The sequence below is a fragment of the Pinus tabuliformis genome, chromosome 1_2, assembly GCF_031772625.1.
Source record: "Pinus tabuliformis cultivar Carrire ecotype Pingquan chromosome 1_2, CPIR1, whole genome shotgun sequence".
NCBI lineage: Eukaryota > Viridiplantae > Streptophyta > Pinopsida > Pinales > Pinaceae > Pinus > Pinus tabuliformis.
The window spans coordinates 1,043,950,498-1,043,957,761 of NC_142298.1; the positions used below are offsets into that span (position 1 = coordinate 1,043,950,498).

At 38.2% G+C, this 7,264-nt stretch overlaps 1 pseudogene; it reads right to left on the reverse strand.

Annotated features, from left to right (window-relative positions):
- Positions 1-2,627: 2,627 nt before the first annotated feature.
- Positions 2,628-3,332, reverse strand: LOC149209701 (heterogeneous nuclear ribonucleoprotein 1 pseudogene; annotated as a pseudogene).
- Positions 3,333-7,264: the final 3,932 nt, after the last annotated feature.

Genomic DNA, 7,264 nt, shown 5'->3' on the forward strand with positions numbered 1-7,264 from the left:
GCACTACTATAAATAGTAGTTCAACTAGTGTTGATCTTAGCAACAATGGGTGGAAAAATGGAAGTGCTAAAAATAGAATTCTATAAATAGCATTTCGAGATACCTTCCTATTTTAGTCAGTCCCTATACTAAAATAGTGAAGTAAAATTCGAATTTGATCTTAGCAGTAGTTTGTAAATTAATTAATTAATTCATCTTGAGTTAATTAGTTAAGGAAAATCAAACTTGAAGTCTATGTGGGGACATGCAACAATTTCTCCATTAATTGAGGAATTTATCCATCAATTAAAGAGATAAGAGTGAGTTGTAATATTGAGTTGTAATTAGTTGACTTAGTTAATTGAGTCAAGTCCAGTTAGATTAATTCAAACAGTTTGTTGAATTAATGTAAGTTCAATTAGTTAATGCTTGCATGCATGTAACTACTGCACTTCAGATAACTGAGTATTCTGTCATAAATAACTCATGCATGTCAGTTCAGACAAAGACCCAGTTGAGATCAGATGGAGGGGCAGTGTACTATTAGTTGCTAGAATATTCCATTGTGAATATTCCTTGCATGCAGAAGGAATTATTTCCTTGAGGATTGCGCAGTTAGATTAGAGGTTACAGTGAGTGTGATGAGGCCAATTCACACATGTGACATCATTGGACCCCAAGAAAAATTGCGCAAGGAAATAGGAGGCTTGGAGGGCTTGAGGAGGACATATACTATGTTTATTCAGTCTGTGAGTTGTATTGTTTGATTGCAAAGAGAGCAGGATAGCTTGAGAGCTAATTCTTTTTGTAACTTGAACAAGATTTCCACTTGTGTGATAATACAGAGTTGGGGTTTTAGGCTGAGGCTTTCCTCATGATATTTATTTTGTGTTATTTGTGATTGCTTTCTCACTCTCAGTCATATGTGTTCTCTTGATCTTGGTCAATTCGATTAAGCTTCCGCAAAGTGTTGTAGAAGTAGATCTTGTATTGTGTTTTAGTATATTGCATAATGTGTTGATCTACAGTGGGAATTTCTACAATTTGACATGTAGGCAGTTGAAATACTTGTGGTCCACAAAGGCCACGATTTCCAATTAAGGACATGACAATTTTTCTATTTGCAAAAAACGATCCTTCTAGAATTTCCCCTATGAAAATGTTGAAAGACAAATTCAAGCTTTGAAACATTTTTAGATTCTTGAGTGTGACCACTGGTATTATACCTGATAAGTTGTTCATAGAGAGGTATAGACTTGCAAGGCTTTGTAAATTTCTAAGTGACTCTAGAATAGACCCTTGGAAGGAATTGTGAGATAAGTTCAATAATTGTAGCTCATTGCAACTTCCAAGTGTAGGGGGGATTGCCCCAATCAATTGATTGAAATAAATGTCTATAGCTTGAGCCGTTGCAATTTTACCAATATATGTGGGCAAGGAACCTTCTAATACATTCTGTTATCACAAAATCACTACTGAGGGCTGCAACCAAGTAAGATTTCATGTAACTATTTCAACCTATCTTTAGACCAAAGATTAGCCTCTTTGATCAGAGAGGGCTCTCTCACAACTCTTGATAAAATCCTTCAAACACTAGATGGCTAACTCTTTATTCACTTATGAAAGCATAACTGGTTGGAAACACATCAAACTGGCTCTCATTGGGCTATGGAGTCTATAATATTAAGTAAACAAGGAAAACACAGTGATCTCATGGAAATCAAGGCTCTTAGCATTACATGTCAAACATACTCCACCAAAACATAGCTTGCTGAATACACAGGAAGTCAGAGCATATAATTATGAATTCTGAGTGATTGCATTACAACAAGACTATAAAAGAACATAAAGTATAAAACACCATCACTACATTTGAACATGACAATCCTTCGAGAATCTTGAGAAGAGAATAACTCTGTTTTACTATTACTGTCAAAAAAAAGGTCTTACAATGGCCCAAAACAACACTGTTTTTCTATAAAGTATCCAACCCCCTTTACATCCTAATTTCCTCTATTTATATGAATACATTCCTCCCTTTCTAGAGGGAGCTCGAAAGCCCTATTAACTACTCCTACATGCTACTAACTAATGCATTAATTACAAACATGCTGGGCTGTAATTACATAAAGTCCTAATCAAACTAAAACACTAATTCTTTTCTCCTCGCAGGCTTGATGCTTTCTTGAATGCTGTGACAGCTGTCCTCCTTTAGTTAAGTTGAGATGGTTGAGCTTACAGATGCGATGAATGCTGACTTGGGATGCTTGAAAGCGCTGATGGCTCATTAATTGACCACAAGATGTGCTCCTATTTTAACGGTCTCTGTCTCCCAGCACTTTCCGAAAGTGTAGAAGTATGTTCCCAACTCTTTAATAACTTTGAACGCTGCTACCAAATACCATACCATGTCTTCAGATGAGCTGTATTCTGCCTTGATGTACAAGTGTCTCTCCTCTAATCATTCCTGGTCAAACTGTTCATTTTGCATTGAAAACATCACCTACAGCAGTTTCGTAGCGCGCTACGAAACTGCTGTGTGATTTAAAAACACAGTCCTCCTCACTGGTTTTCTGCTAACACTGTGCTACATTTATTAATGATCTCTTCATTCCAACAAATGAACAACAATTTGCAAATAATCCTGTTTAGCTACCTGTTTCTCCCACTGCAGCACTATAACCAGTGTTCATTGGAGGAAAATGGCCCGCTGAAGGAATTGGAGTAGAATTGAAGTCACGCGCATTGCTGAAACTAAAATTCCCTCTACCTACAGGAAAACGACCATGGCCAGTAGAAAGTTCCTTGGGCACTGATCGTTTGACTTCAACCATCTTCCCATTGAGCTCATAAAAGGGTGTTTGCACAACAATATCTACAGTATCTTCTGAGTCAAATGTGATGAAGCCAAACCCTCGAGATGATTGAGTTACAGGATCATACATCACAACTGCATGGGTGATTGTACCAAACTGGTTAAAATATTCCCTCAAGTCATTCTCAGTAACAGTGGGTGGTAGGCCACCCACAAATATCTTCTTTGTCCTACTTTGATTTTGGCCACTATAACCATGTGTAATATCCCTACTCCTATTTATGTGATTCTGCTCATCTCTGGAAATTGCTTTTCTAACTTCCACTATTCGGCCATCGATGTTGTGCTTGGAATCCAAGAGAAGTCTTTCTGCCACAGTTGGATCTGCAAAAACAAGAAAGCCAAACCCTCGTGACCTGCCTGTGAACTTATCCTTCATGATCACCACTTCCACTAAATCACTAAATGTCATAAAATAATCCTTCAGTCGCTCCTCTGTTGTCTTTGAAGATTTCAGAATATCTTTTCCAAAGGCCATATTGCCGGAACCTTTCAGGATGATTGAGAAATAATTTGTTGATGTGGCAAGGCTTGGGATCTGGAATGAAAAATTCTGCAGCAGTGCGATCTGGTAAACCTATCTCCCATATAGTAGGGCCATCTCTTGAGGGCTCATAGATCAAAATTCCAGCATCTATCCTACAACCTGAATATATGTTAATCAAGCCTTCTTTCATATAGTCACCAAGAACACCCGGCACCCAACCATAGAGATTGTAGGTACCAAGGCAAACATTTTCTATAGAGAAAAGCCCATTCTCATCAGCTTGACTCCAAAATTGGTAGCTCTTACTCTCTAAATATCAATATTTTTCCAAGAGAACATAACTATATTTTCAGTCCTTGGTTACAGAGCTTGATTTCAGAGCTGCATTCAGCCCAGAAAATGGCCGCAACACCAACAATGTGTAGACTCAGGGTCAGAGTGAAGATCATCTCCTCCGGGTAGCCACACAAAGATGATACCCCAGCCACTCAAATCTGTAATGAACTCGGCCCTTGATAGCTCAGAACTCAGTCTTCAGTCTAATCGCTCTTATCTATGTGCATAGACTCATTCCCTGCAGAGAAGATGCACCATATTACAGGTTTATGAGGGAGCTCCACTCGCTGCAATGCACAACATATATCGATCTCTGTTATCAAGTCACACTTTTTTTAATGCATACTTTCTCACTATGACTCAATTACTGGCACATCAGTACAAAATCTGAGAAACTTCAACATGCTCCATTAATCGCACTGTCAGTATGAGATTAGTTTACATTTGTTTTCACTGTTATTTGCTTGCCGTGATTGCACAAGTTCTGTGATGCACTGCTCTAGAGTGCGCTCCAAGATACCACTGATCAACCAACCCACGACTAGACTATCCACAATCTGACCATTGGGTTGGAGATGAAGGGTCGCTTCACTACAAAACATGATCCCCTCTGTTCGTTTCTTTGTTGAGAATTTCGAGCAAATTGTCAAGCCCTCCATAACGTATGCCTGTAATTATCCCCGCTGGTTTTGATATGGTGACTCGCACAATTCCATTATCTAATGCAATGTGAGCACCCTGATCCACAAAATACACATCGCCCTCCTAACACTTCCGCTACAGAGTGCAGAACTAATAGCATACTTATCAAAAGTGTGATAAATGTAATCTAATGTAGCGCAAATCTTCTGAGAGCCATGGTTCTTGAAATATTTACAATCTCCCTCTGAATTTAACTTGTGCTTTGGTAATTCTTTAAACTCCAAAACTTCTGTGGAGCTTGAGAAGTTTCTTGGTCGCCAGCTGGAGCATGTAACCGGCACGTTACCACGTTTGTAGAAGACAATATCTAAATAATACCATCCACCTTGACAAAGGAAATTCTTCTATTTCGAGCTCTGCCATGTGCTTCCTTGTCTTTACGACAACGATTTCTCCTCTCTTTCTAGGAATGGCATCATCCTTCTTTTGTTTTTGTTTAATGCGCACTTATCTTTTAACGGCACCAGTTAATCTAATACCAGCTCTTGTGCCACTAATAATGGCGGTCTTGTAGCAATCAAACTATTATAAAACTACTTGACACCTGGCATTGATCACCGCATTTCAAAAGAGCACTTTCATGTCTTCAATATGTGCATTAATAATGAACCAACGTGCATTAAGGAGGTGCTGTGTATCTCAGTTTAAAAAAAACGTGATCCCCTGCAAAAATAAACACAACGCTGCCTATTTGTAACACTGGCTGTAATTTCGTATATTCTGCAAGCAGCATAGAATCTACAGGAGCAGAACGACCAATATGAAGAAGAACCCTTAATACAGCATTGGATGCGTTGGGTTTGTCATGCCTCAGCTTCCATAATAGCTTCGGAAACAAATTGACCATTTCTCTTAGAAACACTAGAAGAAGACTTATCTCGTACATCATGAAAAAAAACATGTTTTCAATTGACGAGAGGTATAAGAGCTTCATTGTCGAACTTGAGTTACACTCTGCAAATGCTCGTGTAAAAGCCTTCAATAGCCTTTCTTTCCAGTCTATGAATACATTCAGTATGAGATTTGGAATGAAAGGAACTAAAGAAACAACATGCTTTTCAAACAACCGCTTTGAGTCTGCTGGCAGCATCTGGCCCTCTAATGAATTCTCCATGAATTAAAGAACTCTTTCATTAGGAAGACAATTAATGACAACCCAATTTGTAATCTCCAAAGCGATCTCACAAATACCAGTATTTAAGGTGACAAATCATTCTTCAACCATTATGTGAACATTGAAATGATAGACTAAGAGGAAACAGAATAAGCAACCGGTGTATTAGAAAAGGCAGCAAAGCCTTGAGCCACTTCTCCATTACCACCTTGATTTATATTGCTGATGTAGTTCCAGTTAATAATTCACTTTAATCATTCGCTTCCATCCTTCTCATGCATTTGAATACAAGGTTTAACCCCTGAAGTCTGGGCCTTCAATGAAAACTCGAACAAATCCCCAGTTTCGTAGCACGCTACGAAACCACTCAAACAGGTAGCGCTGCGAAACTGGTGAAAAGAATTCAGGCGCTGCGAAAACACCCACTCTTTAAGCCAGGCTAAAAATTTTTAACTACAGCATTTTCAGTGATAACACATTCGATGACAAATTCAAATAGAATTGTAGATTAGAAATTTTCCCAATTTCATGTCGTATACTTCCGGAGAACCTATTGTGAGATAGGTTAAGCAATTCCAAATTTATACAATCTCCTAAGCTGGAAGGTATGGTCCCTGATAACTTATTGTGATGAAGATGGAGTCTTCTTAGTTGTTTAAGGAGTGAAAGGGAATTTGGAATCTTTCTAGAGAGACTATTTCCACTAAGGTCCAAGAGACCAAGGTGTTCTAAGCTTTGAAAATTGTCAGGTATGTTTCCTTGTAAATTATTGTTACTTAAATACAATATTTCTGTTTTTACAAGTTTTCCTAATGGTGGAAGATTACCATTTATAATTTTTTCACTTAAATTTAATAAGGTTAGGCTACTAATATTACCTATATGTGGAGATATGTTCCTTGTATTTTATTATTTGATAATCCTAATATAGATAAATTAGTAGAAATTCTACCTATAGTAGGTGGCAAAATACCACTTAATTTATTATTGTGCAACCATAAATTTGTTAAGTAGGAACAATTAGTAAGAGTAGTGAGAAAAGGCATATTTATAGCATTGCCACTATATAGTTGATTGTTATTCAAAATTAATAATTCGAGAAAAGATAACTTAGACAACTCTATTGGCACGATCCCACTCGTCTTGTTATAACTTAAGCCGAGTAATACCATGTTAGAGAACTTTCCAATAAACTTTGGAATATCTCCACTAAGTTGATTTCTCGTTAAATCGAGAAATTTCAAGTTTAATATATTTTACAAAGATGTGGGAATGTGACTTGACAAATCATTTAGGGAAAGATAAAGTTCTTGCAAATGGGTGAGGCGACCCAAGGAAGAGGGAATGGTACCTGTCAGCTCGATGTCTCCCAAGTTAAGGCATTGCAATTGCGGGAGGGAACCCAACTCCCTCGGGATATTTCTGGTCAGATGGTTGTTGGTAAGAAACATAATAGTCAAACTTTGGTAGCTGAAGAGTTGACTCGGAATGGAATCGGTGAGACTATTGCAATTTTTGGAGGGAACTCAACTCGCTCGGATATTTTCGTCCAAGTCATTATGGTCCAACAAGAGGTGTCTCAAACAAAAGAGGCATCCTAATTTAGGCGAGATATGACCAATGAGCTTATTGCCTCTGAGATAGAGCGTGCAGAGAAAGGAAAAATTGCCGAGCATTGAAGAAATGGAACCGCTCAGATCCATTAGAGTGAGGTTGAGGGAGGCCACTCTGTATGGATGGTGGTGCTTGCAGGTAACACCAGTCCAGTTGC